This window comes from Sorex fumeus, unplaced genomic scaffold (assembly GCF_029834395.1).
Source record: "Sorex fumeus unplaced genomic scaffold, SorFum_2.1 ptg000037l, whole genome shotgun sequence".
NCBI lineage: Eukaryota > Metazoa > Chordata > Mammalia > Eulipotyphla > Soricidae > Sorex > Sorex fumeus.
In genome coordinates this window covers 42525778-42546139 of record NW_026606094.1, presented here as the reverse complement: position 1 = coordinate 42546139, position 20362 = coordinate 42525778, and the positions used below count along the sequence as shown (strand labels likewise).

Genomic DNA, 20362 nt, shown 5'->3' with positions numbered 1-20362 from the left:
CCCTATCCTTGGATATTAGTCTCAATATATAAATGCAGTCATTCTATTATAGATAGACAGAGAGATAGATACACACACATATATATTATACATATACATATCCCACAAATAAATGCAGTCATTATGTATCCGTCCCTCTCCTTCTGACTCATTTCACTCAGCTTAATACTCTCCATGTCCATCCATTTATAAGCCATTGCATGCCTTCATTTTTCCTAATAGTTGCATTGTATTCCATTGTGTGGGTATACCACAGTTTCTTTATCCAGTCATTTGAACAGTAAATATCTTAAGCTAAAACCTGAAGTGGGCAGATCATAGTACAAACATAGAGGCTGCCATTTTGTCAAATTTGATGCCTGACAAGCCTGTTTATCAGTACTCCTACGAAAATGCATCATTCACCTACGTATTAGCTAATAAGTAGGATAATTTGAGTCCTGTCTTCAACTCCTTTTTTTCTTTATTGGCTTTTGGGCCACCAGAGGAGCTTGAGAGCTACTTCACACTCTGGGCATCCTCCTGGCAGTGCTCAAGGATCATGTAGTGATAGAGATGAAATTTTGTCAAGTTTATGCTCCAGTTCTTCAAGCTCTCTGCATGGTTCCTTAAGTTCCATTTCAAGGTAACAACACAGGTAACAAGGTTTATCTACTGCAACAGTAATTTCTATGATGGCTGGAATGTGCAATCTGTAGCAGCATTTCTGGATATTTTTATTTCTCCATATATAAGTTACTAGTTTTTATAAGCACCACAACCACTTTTATCTTAGGGACTTTACTGCATTTTCTATTTCATTTTCCCATCAATTAATGTTAAGGCAACAAATACGGGGCAGAGCTGAAAAAAACAGATTTTTCAAGAAAGTATATGTTACCAGACATAACCAGTCACCACATCTGATAGCACAACCATCAAACCTGGATGCCTTCTTTATCCAAAAGAGCAGTACTGCTAAGTGGTTTCATATAGTCTTACTATAGCACTAAGGTCACATTAAGTTCTTCCATATTTTATTTAAGGTAAAACTTGTTTGCATTGTCCCATTTATGTCTTCAGGGGGATGGTCTATATATTCAAGCCATATTGATTAATTTTTAAAATTTTTTTCTTTTAATGAAAATAGAAATAATGTTTTAAAAAAGGTGCAATTTTGTCTACTGTCCCTTCCCCCCCCCAAAAAAAAATCACCCAGAGTGTCCTGAAGATCTTCCTTCTTTAAGCAAACAAACAGAAAGCCCACCTGCAACTGTATCCAAGGCTACTACTGACCACCCGCCCCTATGTTGTTCCTGCAGCCTGGAGCAGAAGGTGATAATGATCACTTTGGGAAACACTCATAAAGGATTGAAGTCTATCTTTAAAATACTGCATTTGAAATTCTAGGTGTTTTGAGTCTGGGACTGGTAGTAACAGCAAATCAAATGATCCTCCTAGCTAGCAGCAACAATTCTTTAAACCATTAATAGGGCAAGTTACCCAGATTTAACACACATCAATCAGAATCCTTATTAAAATACTTTTTTGATTTTAATTCAATCCCCCCAATTCAGAGTCAACCCCTCATGTAGAGTTTCTTGGAAGAACAGTAAACAGTTCTGGTTCCCTTTTCTGTATAGAGACCTTGCTGATTTCCTAGCTACTCTCTCCGCTGCCCTTCAGAATATATACATATGTGACCAATAACATCACATAACTGCCTAATTTGAGGTCAGTGGTACTCTACTGGGGTTGGTTGTTTTTTGTGGGATTTTGTTTGTTTAATCACCAAGAATATTAGAAGAAACATCCATACTTTATACTTCCTTAACTTTCACATGGGCTAGAGCGATAGCACAGTGGTAGGGCGTTCGCCTTGGATGCAGCCAACATGGCCAACCAGAGTTCAATTCCTCCTCCCCTTTTGGAGAGCCCGGCAAGCTACCAAGAGTATCTTGCCCGCATGGCAGAGCCTGGCAAGCTCCCCGTGACGTTCGATATGCCAAACACAGTAACAAGTCTCATGATGGAGACGTTACTGGGCCCACTCGAGCAAATCGATGAACTTTCATATGTTTAACCTTAAAGTCTGGAATTCAATATTATCTTTACTTGTATGCCAAACAATACAAAAACATTACACTTTATTCTGATTAAAATAGCTCCATCTTTCATGTTAACACTGTCTAATGTTTATTTATATTTTCTGTGCATTAAATATATTTAATATATTAAATGGGCTGGAGTGATAGCACAGTGGTAGGGCATTTGCCTTGCGTGCAGCCAGCCTGGCTGAGCTGGGTTCGATTCTTCCGCCCTCTCGGAGAGCCTTGCAAGCTACCGAGAGTATCTCGCCTGCGCAGCAAAGCCTGGTAATCTAACCGTGACGTATTCCATATGCCAAACACAGTAACAACAAGTCTCAAAATGGAGACGTTACTGGGCCCACTCGATCAAATCGATGAACAATGGGAGGACAGTGACAGTGACAATATATTAAACTACAGGTATTTAGACTTGATAGTGCTTTTTCTTCCCATTTCTTTAATCAGCTTTCTTCTAAATCAGATATTGCTTCCCAAATTAATTTTATCTGAAATACACATTTTAGAAGATCCTTTCTATTTGTTTATTTGTTTATTTATTTATTTATTTATTATGCTTTTTGGCTCACACCCAGCACTGCTTAGGGGTTACTCCTGGTTCTGCACCCAGGAATTACTCCTCGTGGTGCTTGTGGGACCTAATGGGATGCCGGGGATAGAACCCAGGTTGGCTGTGTGCAAGGCAAACGCCCTACCTAGAAGTTCTTTTCATGAGGATCATTTGGTGGCAAATTCCATCAGTTTCTACTCAGGATAATTGTTGGATGCAGATAAAAGCCCAAGCGAAAAGCATTTTTCGATAAGCAATTTGCTATTGCTATCTGTTCATACTTCTCTTCCTCCTTGGAGTTGTTCAGTTGCATTGAAAGTTCTCTTAATTTAATCTGCTTGATTTTCGTTGTTTCCTGACTTTGAGGTTTCATGTCTTTCACCAAATGTGGAAGAAAATCTCAGACATTACTTTTCTTTTTTTAAAATTGGAGGTGCGGATGTGGGGCACAGATGTTCATACTTAGGGGTGATCCTGACAGTGCTTGGAGGATCACATGTGGTGCTGGGGAATCAACCAGGGTTGGGTGCACGTTAAGGTGTTTTTTTATCCCTTATATGATCTCTCTAACCTCAGCCACTACTTCCTTAGTATTGCCTTTCCCTAACATATTCTCTTTTCTCATCTATCAACTCCAATGTAATGCTATTAAAATTTGTTTTTGTTTTTCATAGTTTGTCTCTGTTCTCCACTCAAGTCCCTTTTCAGCTTAAATTTTCTTATTAGCTACATACATCTCTTTTTACTACTTATTTTGTTAATGAAAATATTTTTCTAACTTTTAAATCTGAAAAAAATCTTACAGTTTTAATTTTGATGACTTATAATTTAAGTTTTAAAGTTGGTTTGATTTTACAGCACTTAAATGTACTTTATACTTCTATGTATGATTAATTCCTCCAATGTGTGTAGGGCATTTGCCTTGCAAGCATCTGACCCAGGTTCTATCCCCGGCATCTCATATGATCCCCCAAGCACCGCCAAGAGTAATTCATGAGTGAAATGCCAGGAGTAACTCCTGAGCATCACTGGGTGTTACCCAAAAAGAAAAAAAAAAAAGGTTAAGTATCCTACCTCCACCCTGCCCCAATTTTGTTGGTTCTGCTACTGACCCTCACTTAAAATGACTTTTTCGCATATGCTTTATAATTCCCGATTGTGGATTTATGCTTGGCTAATGTTAATCTGTGGGTATTCTGAAGAACCCAGGTAGAGTATTTTTTTTTCCTCCAGAGAAAATTTCATTTGCTTCTACCAGGAACACTGGAGTTCTGTCAACATCTAAGCACTCTAACTTGTTTTTTTTTGGTTTCTGAGACTCAATGAGTTAGTAAAATTTAAAACCTAAGCTTATAACATTCTCAAGGTTCAAATTCTCAATTTCCATTCAGAGCCAAGGCTGAGGCAAACAATTGTCCTTGCAGTCTCTTATTTTCAACACACGCTCATCACTGCTAAGACACTGATGATCTGGACTCCATAAAGATAATATCATTTCCCATGCTCTGCCTTTCTCAAGCCAAGATCTTTATTTCCTGACACCTAAGTGCTCTATGGCTCCTGTTCTGGCAACATCTTCAGGGCAATTGAAACTTTAGTATTTACTTCATCAGTCTACTTTCACTCTACATTCTTGTTCCCTGGACATTTCATTTATTTTTATTCTTGGTTCAACATTTGAATGGATGACTTCAACTTGTTATTTTTTATCCCAGTGTTAGTTGATTTTTGGTGATATCAAAAGAAATCCCCACCATAGATCTTTATGTAGAATATGCAAACTCTAGGTGGTATAAAATGATCTATGTAGGCCAATAATGAAACTCTCAGAGTCTGCCCACAGAACTGAATTCATTAACTGGAGTTGGCAGGGTGAAAGAGAAGCTGTAGAGAATAGTAGAGGAATGCTGACATCCTACTTGTGGGGAGCAAATACCAAACATTGTAAATCAAAATGTCACTATTAAAAGTACTGTAAATCAATACCTAAAATATATATCAAATTCTTAGGTCTTTCCTCCTGGAATGATAGTTAAGTTGATGCTCTCTCCTTGTCTCCTTTGGGGAAAAAAAATCAGATTCTTTAAGTCACCTTTACGAGGCCTCAAAAACTAGCTATCTGATATTGCTTCAGGCCAATGTTCCTCCATCACACAACTTTGTAGTGTCTCACAAATGCATTTTGCTAACTGGAAGAAGCAAAGGTGACATGCTATGTAATCCACTTATAGGATATCCTGGAGAAGGCAACATGATAGAAACAGAAAAGTGTTAGGTCGTTATCAGAAGCTGGGAGTTATGAGTAGGCCAAGTAAACAATGGGCAAAGGGGAAATTCTTCATATACTGGGCATGTTAATAAAGAATGGAATCAGGCCATCTAAAGAAGTGAGATGGTGAGTGAGGTTAGGGGCTTTTCAGGGAGACTTAGCAGAGGGAGGAGCAGTTTAGAGAGATGGTATTAAAAGTTGCTCACCAGGAACAATCAGGCATTGATTGAAGAGATGATTTGACATTAGGGCTTTTCATGGGGTGAGGGGTTCCAACCCTAATGCCTGCTACTGTCAAAGGTGAAAAACTCATAATTTTGAGTGGGATACCAGGTCACTGAGAGGGGCTCTGCGATAGGCTCATCAACCTGGGTACACTATTCTCAGTGAGTCTTTAATGCTCACTAAATGCTCATATGAAAGGCAAACATAAGCCTGGCAGGGTAGGAAGGGCAAGGGAATGTCACATTCATTTTATACCCCTTTTATCCAAAAGTGAAAGATGTTTTCTATTCATAGAAACTCTGTAGGGAAAAAAAATGAAGCACATTAAAATTATCAATCTAAATGACAATGAAGAAAAACAATCCCTACTGAATTCAGTGTGTTCATAAGAAAAAAAAATCTTATGAGTGACTTTCAAATATTTTAATATAGTTGAAAACAGTTACTGTTCTCATTATAATACATTTTCTTCATTTTTTGAATTTTTATTTCCGCAAAAAAAGCACATGTGCGCTCTCTCTCTCTCTCTCTCTCTCTCTCTCACACACACACACACACACAATGAATTAAAAATGAAAATAAGGAATTAACACGAATACTTTAAAAGTCATAGACAATGATTATAATATTTTCCTTATTCTTCCTAGAGGTCCACTTTTGAATCTTGGAAGTGGGGGATATTGAATGGCCATTAAGGGTTGTCTAGCACTAACATCATGTGTTCTCCAATCTGAAACAAAGCAAGGTTGTGAACTAGAGGCAAAAGGTTATCAGTCATATTAGTCTCCCAGGACTCACCTACCAGGGCTTTTTGTCCTGCCAACAGGAAATGATCTAACAGTGCCTTTCACTTCCCTCCACTCAACCTGTGAATTCAATGCTTTAAAAACTCTTTGAAAAATTCTCTTTAAGTTTCTTAGCTATGCTAAAAACAAAGAGCAAACCCAACCCAGAGTACTGTCAGGCTGAAGACTGTCAAAGTTGAGAAGAAAGAATTGAAAGTGAAAGATGGAAATGATGGTGCATAAAAAAAGAATTGGAGCCAGGGAAGGATAATTAGGGCTACTTCTTAGAAGGTAAAGTTCCTGAGAGGTCATGGGGACACATCTTTTCAGTAACTGATTAGAAATTGAGAATATCAACTACCATACCTACCAAAGTCTTATCTTATGAAAAACTTGAGTTTAAAGAGTAAACAACCATTTTAAAATAGAAACAGAAACAACATAAGGACATTGAAGTGAGGATAAAATTGGCCCTTACTGTTTAGAAGTCACTTTATAAACAGGAACTGCAAGTGTTTTAGTTGTTTTGATTTTTGTGTGCTTTTGCACTCTTACTTTCGGAAGACTCCCTTTAAAACCGATAAACATCTGCTTGAATAACTAAGAAACAAAGACAATTACATTTTCTCCCAAAAGATGACTTTAATTTTTTTCCTATAAAAGTTTTAACTAGGATTTATTGATAAGTTAGCAAATGCAAGCATGGTATGTAGAGTAGAAGTGTAGGAGCTTTAGTTTACTTACTAGAACGTTCAGTGAAGACACTAATTTCCACAGTAAGTCTTGAAAGGGAAAATGGGTAGAACAGTTCAAGATGATTCCTTACCTGAATTCAATGATGGACCTATATATAAAACACTGTAGTGTATACTGTCTTGCAAAGTTGGAAACAGTGACCTGGAGTGAATAATTTGGAGGGTTTCACATTCATGCGTTCTATGAACAAAACCAATGGGTTTGGATCCTTTCATTTGATCACATACACACTCTCCCTATAGTAAAGATGCCAACATTGGATTACACAGCAATAAATCTCCATATTTTCAGGGGAAGAGGGTCGGGCCCCACCTTGTAGTGTTCAAGGCTTAATTCTGGGTCTGTATTCTGGGATCACTACTGGCAGAGTACCTACCATCTGTGAATTGGGATTGAACTGGGTTTGGCTGTATGCAAGGCAAGTGCTTACCTCAGTACTATCTCTCTTTTTCAAACAACCAATATACTTTTTGTGGGTTTTGTTGCTCCTGTTTGTTTTTTACCACACCCAGTGGTGTTCTGAGTTTACTCCTGCTTGGGTGACCATATGTGGTGCCGGGATCAAACACAGGTCAGCTATGCACAAGGGTACTACTCCAATCCCCAAACAATCAATCTCTTTTGGAACACCATATGAATGAAATGCAATCATGAATAACTTTGTAGTGCTCTATCTCACGGTGATTCAATTAAAAGAAGTCATTTATAAAGGAGTCTATCATTCAAGACAAGTCTGACTTTTTAATTGCACTGAGCATAATTGTCAGGTATATCACAATTTCATATTTAACTATCAAAAGCAAAATGCTCAATCACTTTCTTATCAAAGTCTTTGACTTTGAAGGAAAATTACAGTAATAAAATTTCTCTGATTTTTCAGGAAATGGCTTATTTTCAGAAAACAGGCTCAAATCTATTCATTTTGCAGAGAGAGGGTTTGTAATTGATCTATTGGAATATAATTAAGTGGGAATCACAGATATTAGAATAGACTATTGGAAAATTCAAATGCTAATACAAAGATGTAAGCTTATTCAGTGAATAGTGAATATCTCAAACCCGAGTGGTGGGTGAGACTGAGTCACTCTAATAATGAAGACAGAGTTGATGCTGAGACTTTCTTTGTTAGTGATAGCTTGTAAAAAATTATGGATTTTCTGTCCTCCATGTAAATAGATAGCATTTTTATACTGGATTACTAAATTAGGCTGAATTTTGTATAGAAAATCGATCATTTCTCTTTCGTTTATTTCCAGTAAAACTATTTAATGTCACTATATCCCTAGAAGATACACATTCTATAATGGTCATCTCACTTAAATGTCAAATGATATAGAATGATGCTATATGCTGGGAGTGTTGTACATATATAAAATGCTTCTGTATTTATTATTTTATATAATCCAGATAATGAGAGGTAAAAAATATGCGAGGGAGTGAGTGGTTAGGGATACTGGGCCACATCCAAATAACAGTGCAGTGCTCAGAGATTACTCCTGGTTCTGTTTTCAAGGGTCATTCCTAGTGGCCCTCAGAAAACAAACATGGATATGTGATTCCAGAGAGAGAACCAGAAATGGCCACATGCAAGGAAAGTGCTTAAACTTCCTTACTATGTCTCTAGCCCCTACAAAGTAGATTTTACAGACTATTGACTTTTTAAAAAATTTTTTTATTAGTGAAACACCATGAGGTACAGTTGTAGACTTACAAATTTTTGTGCTTGGGTTTCAGTTATACAATAATTGAGTACCCATTCCTCCACCAGTGGCCATTCTCCACCACCACTAATCCCAGTATCCCTCCCACCCTCCCATCCCCCCATCCCACCTTGCCTCTGTGGCAGGGCACTCCCTTTTGTTCTTTCTCTCCTTTTGGGTGCTGTGGTTTGCAAAAGAGGCTTTGAGTGGCAATCATGTTCAGTCTATAATCTACTTTCAGCATGCATCTCTCATCCTGGGCGGATCTTCCCAACACCCCTTATTTGGTGCTCCCTTCTTTATTTGAGCTGCCTTTACTCCTAGAGTGAGCGGCTGGCCTCCAAGCCATGGAGTAAACCTCCTGATATTTATCTCAGCTATTCTTGGGTATTACAGACTACTGACTTTTGAATATTATTGTTTATTTTGTGTCATGGGCTGGAGCGATAGCACAGTGGTAGGGCATTTGCCTTGCACACAGCCAACATGGCCGACCCGAGTTCGATTCCTCCGCCCCTCTTGGAGAGCCCGGCAAGCTACCGAGAGTATCTTGCCCGCATGGCAGAGCCTGGCAAGCTCCCCGTGACGTATTCGATATGCCAAACACAGTAACAACAAAGTCTCCAATGGAGATGTTACTGGGCCCGCTCGAGCAAATCGATGAACAATGGGAGGGCCTTTACCTTTACTTTATTTTGTGTCATAGCTAAAGACTTCTTGGTAAAAATATTTAATATTTCATAGAGATACATATATATATATATATATATATATATATATATATACAGAGTCTACTGAGTCTCCTGTCCCCACGCCTGGCTGTCCTCTCTGGGGCCCCTTGGAGGGAAGTGGGTTGAGTTTTCCTCCCCGCCCCAAGCAGAACCCCGGCAGCTGAAGACCTCCGGACCCAGCCACAGCCATGCTTAGACCCACTCTCCACATGCTCAGATGAACCTCACACATGAAGGAACCATGGAGGAACCCAGGTGTGCAGGACTCAGGGCTGAGATCTCCAAGCCTGCTCAGTTTGGGACTGGGCCTCTTCCACCCAGATCCCCCATCTTCAAGTGGCTAGACAGTTACACACACCAACTGCCATGTAATCCCATCAACGGCCAAGATCCAGAGATTATAAAACCAAGCTCCCGGAAGCACATAGCCGCATTTGCAGCTGCGAGACCTCTTATTGTCTAGTTCTCACTCTCAGAGAACCCAGAAGGCTACCAAGAGTACCCTGCCCACATATATGCCTGACTGGGAACACCTGTAAAGGTGATTAGAGGCTTCCCCAAAAGACTCCATCCCTCTTGGAGAGCCTGGAAAGCTACCTGTGGTGTACTCAATATGACAAAAACAGTAACAATGATCGTCCTCATTCCTCTGACCCTGAAAGAGCCCACAATATGCCATCAGGCTACACTAGCACAGTGACAGGGATGAATGGAGATGTTACTGGTGCCCACTCAAGCAAATGATGAACAACGGGATGATAGTGATGACAGTGATATTTATATATACATATATATATATGTATATATATATATATAGAGAGAGAGTATGCTTTATACTACCCAGTGAGTAAAGAGGTTATTGAATTAAAAATTTCTTTTTCTTTTGTTTGAGGTTTTTTTAAAAAAATTTTAATGAATCACCATGAGATACAGTTAAAGACTTACAAACTTTCGTGCTTACATTTCAGTAATACAATGATCAAGTACCCATCCCTCCTCCAGTGCCCATTCTCCACCAACAATGTTCCCAGTATCCCTACCACCACCCCCCATACTGCCCCCACCTCTGTGGCATGCACATTCCCTTTTACTCTCTCTCTCCTTTTGGGTGTTATGGTTTGCAATACAGGTATTAAGTGGTCACCACGTTCGGTCTATAGTCTACTTTCAGCACGCATCTCCCATCCTGAGTGAGCCCTTCAAAGCACCCTTTACTTGGTGGTCCCTTCTCTATCTCAGTAGCCTTTTCCCCTAGCATGTGAGGTTGGCTTCCAAGCCGTGGAGCAATCTTCCTGGTCTTATCTCTACTATCCTTGGGTGTTAGTCTCCCATTAGGTTACTCTATATTTCACAAATAAGTGCAGTTATTCTATGTCTGTTCCTCTCTCTCTGACTAATTTCATTTAGCATGATACTCTCCATGTCAATCCACTTCTATGCAAATTTCATGACTTCATCTTTTCTAACAGCTGCATTGAATTAAACATTTCTTGGGAGCAGAGAAATAGCTCAACATGCTGAGCACATGCATGTGCTTTGCATGCAAGAAGCCTAAGTTCAATCCCTAGCACTGTCAGGAATGAACCCAGAGCACCAAGAAAGGAGTAACTCCCAAAGAAAAACAAAATAAAAAATAATTAGGTAAAATAGTTTTCTTTAAAAGCATCCAATTTTTTTCCTGTAATTTTCCGCTTTTTAATTCTGAATTTTATTGCTAAAGAGAATATTCATCTTATATTTCCATTAACACCTATACCATCCTATATGAAAACAACACAGAGAGTTCAGTCATCATGGACAAGATGAATAATTCCCAGACCCTCTACACTCGTAGTCCTTTAATTAAGATCTACCCCTTCTGTGACACACTTGCCACTAACTGGTGGAAAAGTCCAGAAAGTGCTGAAGATTCCCTCAGCAGGATGTCATTGAACCAAGTTTTAAAAATGACAATACTGAAACTCTGAATAGTAACAAAAACTGCCAAAAAATGGGTTTGAGGAAAGGGGGATTATTAAGGTCTTGCTGTGGGTTTTGAGAATTTAGCCAGAAAATATTTACCCATAATTCCTTGTTTTTATTTATTACAAATTTTCCACCCTTCCAGGAAGTAGTGGTGACTATAATGTTTATGTTCATTCTGAAATCAAGCAACTGTTTTTGAAAAACTGGTTAGTGTATAATTATACTAACCCTCCCCAGGGGCTTTAATGAAACTACATATTTTTGTATTTGTTTTTCATCAATCTACTGGTGCAGATATTATAAAATATTCAAGGAGAAAAGTTAAATAAGCGGGCCTCTTACCACATTCTTTTCAAAAAGGTCTTTATGTATTTAAATTTATTTTTGCTAACTACCTCAAGGATAATCATGCTTCCCTTCAAGCTGTTTACAGAGAAGAGCTGGTGATCTACCATGGCAGTGCTCTTATAGAGAATCCACTTTAATTTCTTATCCCAGACTTCTCAAGTACCCCATGGCTATAACTTTTCATTGAGTTGTTATGTTGTTACATTTTTTTTACTAGTCAATACCACACAGCAGAGCCTGGCAAGCTCCCCGTGCAGTATTTGATTTGCCAAAAACAGTAACAAGTCTCACAATGGAGACATTACTGCTACCCGCTGGAGCAAACAGATGAACAACGGGAGGACAGTGCTACAGTGCTACTAGTCAAGATAAACACTATAATCCATATAAACTTAACCTAAAGGTAAAGGTAAAAGGCCCTCCCGTTGATCGTCGATTTGCTTGAGCGGGCCCAGTAACGTCTCCATTGGAGACTTTATTGTTACTGTGTCTGGCATATCGAATACTCTCGGTAGCTTGCCGGGCTCTCCGAGAGGGGCGGAGGAATCGAACTCGGGTCGGCCATGTTGGCCGCTTGTAAAGCAAATGCCCTACCGCTGTGCTATCGCTCCAGCCCCTGTGCTATCGCTCCAGCCCTATAATTCTATATTTCTAAGTAACATACCATTTAAAAATTACTCTAAGCTTTGTTACAGCTTGCCAAGCATTAAAATTTTTCTTTACAGCACAGTACAAACCTATCAGAAATGGGCCTCAGTTATGTCTTAGAAAAGATTTATAGATTCCTCTGTGATGTTTTCAAAAGATTCTATGATTATAATTTTATAATTCTGATTCAGTATTTTACTTTCATTTGGGGGTTAATGACAGCAGAAGTGTGCTGGTCCTTTTCAGTCCTCTGCCTTAATGACCTGATAGAAGAGAAAAATTTTATTTAAATAAATTGTAGCACTGTAGCACTGTCCTCCCGTTGTCCATCGATTTGATCAACTGGGCACCAGTAATGTCTCACAACAAATTGTGAGACTTGTTACTGTTTTTGGCATATAGAATACGTCAAATTTAAAAAATATTTAACCCTTTTAATCAAATGATAGAACTTACAGAATACTTAAAAAGAAAATTCTAAACTCAGACATCAGTATAGAACATGATCAGCATCCAGATGATGTGCAGACAAGAGAATTTATTTCCAACTTACTCTGCCTGGTTATATATATCCAATCATAAAAACTACCATCTTCATAGCCATATGACCTCCCCTACCCCACATGGTATTCCATTGTTACCTGAAGGACATGAGGCAATTCGTAACCTTTCCAACTTCTGGATATAGATCAGGATAAAATTAATAGCCCTTTCCTACATCATAGGACTACTGTGAAGATTGACCTTTCCATCCCGTCACTTGCTTAAATCGATTATAGACATCATATTATTTCACCTATTTCACGAGTCTTTACAAACATTTTTAGGAAATCAAGAGTGAAGCAAAGTAAATTGTTAGTGACTATTTTAACAGTTATGATGATTTTGTTATTTATGCTATTTAGAGAATAAAGATTATCCAATTTTCCTGAGTTCAAAGTGTATGATTATAATACTTTCATCTGAAACAAACAGCTCATTTTTGATGACAAAAGAATGTATTGGGAGTTTAAATTCAAATTTTCATTAATCAAAAAGGAATCAATACATAATCAATACATAATATGTATTATGCAATAATACATATTTGCAATGGCTTATGCTTTCTTTACATTTCAGATGGATAGGTTATAAATATTCAGTCTAAATTACACAGATTGGTAAACATTTTCATTATAAAAGGCTCCTGCAAAATAGTTTTAACTTATTGGTGCATTTGTATTATGGTAAATTGAGCTAATGGAAAATGGTAACTTCACAGCTTTTCATTCTGCTGAAGTTACAAATCTCATCATCAGAGGCTGGTTTGGAATGCTGATATCTGCTTCAGCAGAATGGAACTATGTGTCCTTCCCCTATCAACAGTGCTAAAAATAGCTCCTGAAAGGCCTCATTTTGTGTGATATTATTCACCAAAAAAGATGAAAATATATATCCTTAATCCTGAACAAAACCACTTCAAAGTTTATGTTCTCAATAAACCTTTCACTGAAAGCTGAAAAATATAACTTAGTAATGCAAAAAATGCCTGAACAAATATATCAGATTTTTCACTTAATGCTTTTTACAGGCTTAAACCAAATGGAGTAAAAGGAAATCACCTTTTACAGTCCGACTCCAGCAGGAAGAATGCCTTGCTGTTACGCTTTTTAAAGAAGGCATGGTGAATTTATATCAGCTTTGGTGAATCTTGGGGCATGATAAAAAGAAGAAAAATACTGGCACAGTTAACATTCCACAGAATTCATTTTTTATATATTTGTTTCCTAAGAGACTGGACATGATTCAAGATAATAAGAAAAATGTAAACAGGGAAGTATTTTTTTAAAAGCAATAGATACATAGATAGTTTAGCACATATGCCGATACAAAAGAGATAATTTTTCTTTACATTTCAAAAAACTGTCTCACAGACAGATATTAAATGTCTAGGATTGGATGAAATCACTAAGAAATGTTCTTCCATTTTTGAAAGAAAATTCAGTTAGGTTAGAGCTTACATGTTATGAATAATCTATTTGCTGGGGACTGGAATTTGGGCTCCTTTATTTTATGACATTGCATCTGAAATATTAAAATATACAATTTGTATACTATCACAGAGTGATAGTAAAGAGAGTTGGGCAGTTTCCTTGCATGTGGCCAACCAGGGTTCAACTCTTGGTACCACATATGGTCCCCTGAGTGCTGCCAGGAATGATATGTGACACAGAGCCACAAGTAATCCCTAAGCACCACTGGGTATAGCCCCCACGAAATAGGAAATAAATATGCAATATTTTATTTTGACATAAGAGATACTTGTTTATGTATTTAAGTCTCAAATGAAAACTGAAAGGAGTCTATTCACTTGATGAGTATTCTCTGAGAAGGTCTTAACTGTATTTAAGAAGAAAAGTCAGATACCTTTGAATACTTACAGATCCTAACTGGTCTGTCTACCTTGTCATACAGCTCTTTTAGACAATACACTGACCTGATGACTTATCTGATCTTACCTGATAATCACAAAAGGTAGCACCCTTACTCCCAATTCTGTGGGAAGGTGAAAAGGTACGTGGAAGCATTTATTGAGAAATTTTCTATGTGCAATGGACATCACCTGTGATAGATTTCCTGGTCATACGTAACCAGCTATGAGATAATCATTATCCTTCTTTAATGAAGAGGGAACTGAAACTCTAGATCATTTTCACAACTTGGAAACTTATTAATAGCAACAACAACCAAAAAGATCTCCTGTCAGATGTTCAGAGATTTTTTTTCTACACTAGGTTGGAGCGACAGCACAGCGGTAGGGTGTTTGCCTTGCACGCAGCCAACATGGCCGACCCGAGTTCGATTCCTTCGCCTCTCTCGCAGAGCCCGGCAAGCTACCAAGAGTATCTCACCCGCATGGCAGAGCCTGGCAAGCTACCCGTGATGTATTCGATATGCCAAACACAGTAACAACAAAGTTTCCAATGGAGACGTGCTTAAGCAAATCGATGAACAACAGGAGGACAGTGACAGTGTATAGGTATTAAAAAAAAATAAAAGGAAAATCCATAATTTTATGATTCTATTATGGCATACATAGCACAGTGAGTAGGGTGTTTGCCTTGCATGTGGTCGACCGGGCCGACCCGAGTTCGATTCCTCCGTCCCTCTGGGGTAGCCCAGCAAGCTACCAAGAGTACCTCGCCCGCATGGCAAAGCCTGGCAAGCTACCCATGGCATATTCAATATGCAGAACACAGTAACAACAAGTCTCATAATGTCACTGGGTCCACTTGAGCAAATAGATGAACAATGGGAGGACAGTGACAGTGACAATGACAATTTTTTTTCAAAACCTTAATTTTGAGAGTTTAAACTTCTGAATGTCAGACTCATGCTTATATTATGATCATATACTTTTGTTTCCTCCTATTGTAGAAAAAAATTACAGGTGAAAACCAAATTCAGCTTTTCTAACAGCTGCATAATATTCCATTGTATAAATGTACCAGTTTATTTAGTCATCTGTTCTTGGGCACTCGGTTTTTTTTCCAGATTTTGGCTATTGTAAACAGTGCATCAATGAACATACAAGCGTAGATGTCATTTCTACTACATTTTCTTAGCTCTTCAGGATATATTCCCAGAAGTGGTATTGCTGGGTCAAATGGGAGCTCAATATCCTTCACTGACCCTTCTGGTATTTTTCAACCTGAAATCTATGCTGTTGAACATGAAATTTGCATATAAGTGGATCAACATGGAAAGTATCATGTTAAGTGAAATGAGTCAGAAAGAGAGGGACAGACATAGAAAGACTGCACTCATCTGTGGACTATAAAGTATCAGAATGGGAGACTAACACCCAGGAATAGTAGAGATAAGGACCAGGCGGTTTACTCTAAGACTTGGGAGTTGACCTCAAATGTTGGGGAAAAGGCAGCTCAGATAGAACAGGGAACACCAAGTAAAGGGTGTTTGGAGGACCCGTTCTGGTTGGGAGATGTGTGCCAAATATAGACTACAAATCAAACACAATGGCCACGTAGTGCCTCTATTGCAAACTACAACACCCAAAAGGAAAGAGAGAGCAAAACAGAATGCCCTGCCACAGAGGTGGGGTGGGGTGGGGGGGATAGGGTTGGGGTGGTGGGAGTGATACTGGGATCATTGGTGGTGGAAAATGGGCACGGGCGGAGGGATGGGTACTCGATCACTGTATGACTGAAATGTAAACACGAAAGTTTATAAGTCTATAACTGTATCTCGCGGTGATTCACTAATTTAAAAAAAAAGAAAAAAATGAAAAACAAATTCAGGCGTCCATAAATATTGTATACTGTTGAGAGTGTAATTTTTTCCACTTGCGGTTATTTACTTTGATTTTCACTTTGTTGTTTAATATTCCCTTAACAGTGTGGCTAGTTTTATCAAATCTCCATTCACCAAAATATAGCTATGGAATTTATCTTACATCAACTCCTAGCATATAGAAGCTCTGTAAATATCTTATTGTGAAGTGTCATGAGGCGTAAAAAAAAATCACATTACAATACAGCTCTTCTTAAAATATATCTGTATTCATATATTCTGCTGCCCCAAAACTTCCAGTAAAAGTGAAAATATAAGACATTAAGGATAAGGGGCCAGAGAGATGAGGTGCTTGCTTGGCAGGTGACTGACCCAGATTCGATTTGCCGCACCGTATATGGACCACTAGCATGGACAGGAATAACCCTGAGGCCCTGAGCACAGAGGCCAGAAGGGAGCCCTGAGGACAACTTTTAGTTCATCAACACTAGTTTTATATTCACTGTATTTCAACATCCTGTTTTACTTTCTCACATATCACTTTTTAAGATTATTGTTATTTGTTTATTGTCCTTCATATTCTTGAAAGTAAACTCAATGAGAGAACTTCATCTGAATATACCCACCTCAAAGATCCAGAATGTTTTTGATATTAAATTAAATTTCTTAATGTTTCATGAATGACGATTATCTTTGAAACTTTTAACTCATTTCCCTAATATTTTCCATAATTTTTACTGCCTTACTGTGTCATTTCAGTAAATAAATGGGCTGTTTTCTCTATAACCCTTGTAGCGATGGTGTTTCAGAAGATAGGGCCATTCCTTGCATGCCGCTGATTCTGGTTTGGTCCAGACACCGCATATGGTCCACAGAGCATGGTGAGGAGTGATCCCTGTGCTCAGAGACAAGAGTCCTGAGTCTGTGGCCCCAAACCACCACAACCATCAACACCAACAACAATGACACTTATTGTGCTCTCTTTGGCAGCACATATACTAAAAATGTATGGATGCTACTGAGATTTGCATGGACCCTGTGCAAGGATGACAAGTAACTCTATAAAGTACTCCACAGATTTTTTTAAATGAGGTTTTATATCTGGAGGGAATAGATGCTAATAAAGATTAGGATGATGGAAAACAGGAAACAATAAATCCTTTTGATTTAATTGATCCATTTTGAGGGAGTCTACCTAATAGTGCTCCAGAAGTTTTGGGCCCCCAGAAAGTCTCAGCCAACCCTGCTGGCCAGCTCTTCAAAGTGAGGAACCAAAGATTCAGGGCTGCACAGGACCTGACCTATAATGTCAGTGATTACCCACTATACCAAGGGGCTTCCAGAGGTGGATCAGCAATATTCGGGGGACCATGTCGTGCCAGGGACACACCTAGGGCTAATTGCATACAAAATATGTCCCTTAACCCTTTTTAAAATCACTCCGTCCTCTAATGCTGTTCTCATGAAAACAATGCACTAAAATATTTATCTAGTTTACAAATCTTCCCTTTTTGGAGGGAATAGCACTTTAAATTTTAAATACCAGGTGAGTGATTTATTTGCCTTTGCCTCGTATTAGCATTACTGTGTATAAAATGGAAATGAGGGATAGATGTAAGAGATCTGGTCTGTCTAAAACACAACCGAAGAAAGGAAAATAAACTTTCTAAAATAAGCTTAAGTGTTTCCATCAGAAAAATATGGAGAACTATTTGAGAGTTGTTTTGAGGATTAAGTAAGATAATGCAGACAAAGCATTTGGCACGCTAGAGGCACATCCATGTGCTCTGTGAACAAATGCAGCTGTTGTTGTTTGCTAATGCACATTGCTGACACATCCCCACTATGTCTATACTTGTGGAGAAGTATACGGACTTTATGTGGTAGAGGGAGTTTTTAGGAAGATAGTAATTTCCTCCTATACAGAGTATGTTTGTAAAAATCTTCCAATAGGAAATACCTTATTGGGTGATTTACAAGTACGAGAAAAATTAGAATTGAGGTAGTGACTAAACTTGCACAGAAAAGATCTCATAAATTTTTACATGCACATGAAAATAATGCGAGTGGAACTTCAGGGAGAATATTTTCAATACTGTCTTACATGCCTCGATACTATTTTTTTTTCCTGATAGACAGGCTTCAGGTTCAATTTCTTAATTTCATTTTATGGCTATTTTGGTTTTTGGTGTGTGTTTTTTTGAAGGGGGAGGACCATACTGGATGGTGCTCAGGGGAAAGTCCTTATTCTGTGCCTCAAGGCTATTTCAAATCACATATTCCACCTGGATGAGCTTTCTCCCTGATCCCAGTCTCTTAATTTCAGCAAGATTTGTAAATTATACCAAGTCAGACCAACTTTGCCTTTATTTAGTTTTGTCTCTTCTTGTTCTAATGTTCAATACCTTCCTCATTGTGTGGGTCACTATGATAGCTCTGTTCCTACATGTCTTGATTCCTTTGTACTTATCAGGCACTAGAGTGTTAACCTTAAGTCCAGGCATATCAAGACATGGTCTGAAAGACTTTTGCTTCTTGGCCTTTGCTATTTATTCTTTCCCCCTTTCAACCAGTTTGCTCAAAATGTCCCAACAGAATTACTCATGAACATCTTAACCAGGACTCACATGACTGCAGAGTATTAAAAGTCCACAAGCATTCCAAGGAACTGCAATCAGCGTTTGGGGGATTACTGTGATTTCTTGCATGGCTGGGACTGATGTGATGGTTAGCATGTTTGGGAAAACAAATTTTGTTGCTGGTTTTTGTTTGGTGATTTGACTCGGAAAATAATTTTTTCTACTGTGATCTGACATATGCTATAAATGTGAGGTTATCACAGAGGAGAGGTCTTCAATTTTTTTGAAAAATGTGTATTTTTTTCCAAAAAAGATAGTTTCCTCCTACATTGAAGTGTGTAATTTAAATACTGTTTTTTAAAAAAAATTTTCTAGAGTGTGGGGGATGGACAGGAGAGATTTAGGGCCACTCTCAGTGGAGTTCAGGGCTTAATCCTGGCTCTGTGTTCAGGGATCACTTCTGCTGGTGCTCAAGGGATCAAATACAGTGCAAGGGAGCAAACTTGCAGGACTGACTGAATGCAGGCTGGGATAGTAATCCCTGTACTATATCTCTTCGAGTCAAAAGAGTGATTTTTAATGAAAAATATGTAGAGTGTATGCCAACTCAGAAAGTGTTAAGAACTATATTCTCCTAGTACCAAATCCTTGCCTTTTTACTTTCTCTTTTTAAAGATATTTTAAATTTTATTTTCATAAACTTGTTCACAATAATTGATTATATTCAATATTTCAACACCAATACCACTACCATTACACCTTCCCACCATCATTATTTTGAATTTTCCACCACCACCCAAGCCTGCCCCAAAGGCAGATGCTAAATACTCTATTTTTTATTGCTTGTTATGAATAATTGACTAAAATGTCCTTAGAGGGAAGTGTGTGAAAATTATTGTATCTCACCTTGGAGCAAGAGATCACTAACATGTTGTTAGAGGTTGAACCTTGTGGGCTTTTATATATATATATATATATATATATGTATATATAAGTTCTATAAATATAAATATGTATATTCTAAATATAAAAGTTCTATATATAAAATATACATATACATATATTTATATGTATAGAAATTTTATTGCAGTTTTCTTTAGGGTTTTCTACACTTACTATCATTTCGGGCTGGAGCGATAGTACAGCAGGTAGGACGTTTGCCTTGCACGCGGCTGACCCAGGTTTGATTCCTCCGTCCCTCTTGGAGAGCCCAGCAAGCTACCGAGAGTATCCCACCCACACAGCAGAGCCTGGAAAGCTCCCTGTGGCGTATTCGATACGCCAAAAACAGTAACAACAAGTCTCATAATAGAGACATTACTAGTGTCCGTTCCAGCAAATCAATGAACAGTGGAGGACAGTGCTACAGTGCAGTACAGTGCTAAATACACACACACACACACACACACACATACACGTGTGTGTGTGT

At 38.3% G+C, this 20362-nt stretch overlaps 1 protein-coding gene and 1 non-coding gene across 5 annotated transcripts in view; one reads left to right on the top strand and one right to left on the bottom strand.

Moving 5' to 3' along the window:
* CDK14 (cyclin dependent kinase 14) overlaps positions 1-20362 on the bottom strand; it is a 710477-nt gene that overhangs the window by 109417 nt on the left and 580698 nt on the right. The gene's annotated exons all lie outside the window — the stretch shown is intronic.
* LOC130027864 (U6 spliceosomal RNA) lies at positions 17329-17435 on the top strand. The gene has a single exon (XR_008793083.1). It is a non-coding gene; the product is annotated as a U6 spliceosomal RNA (small nuclear RNA).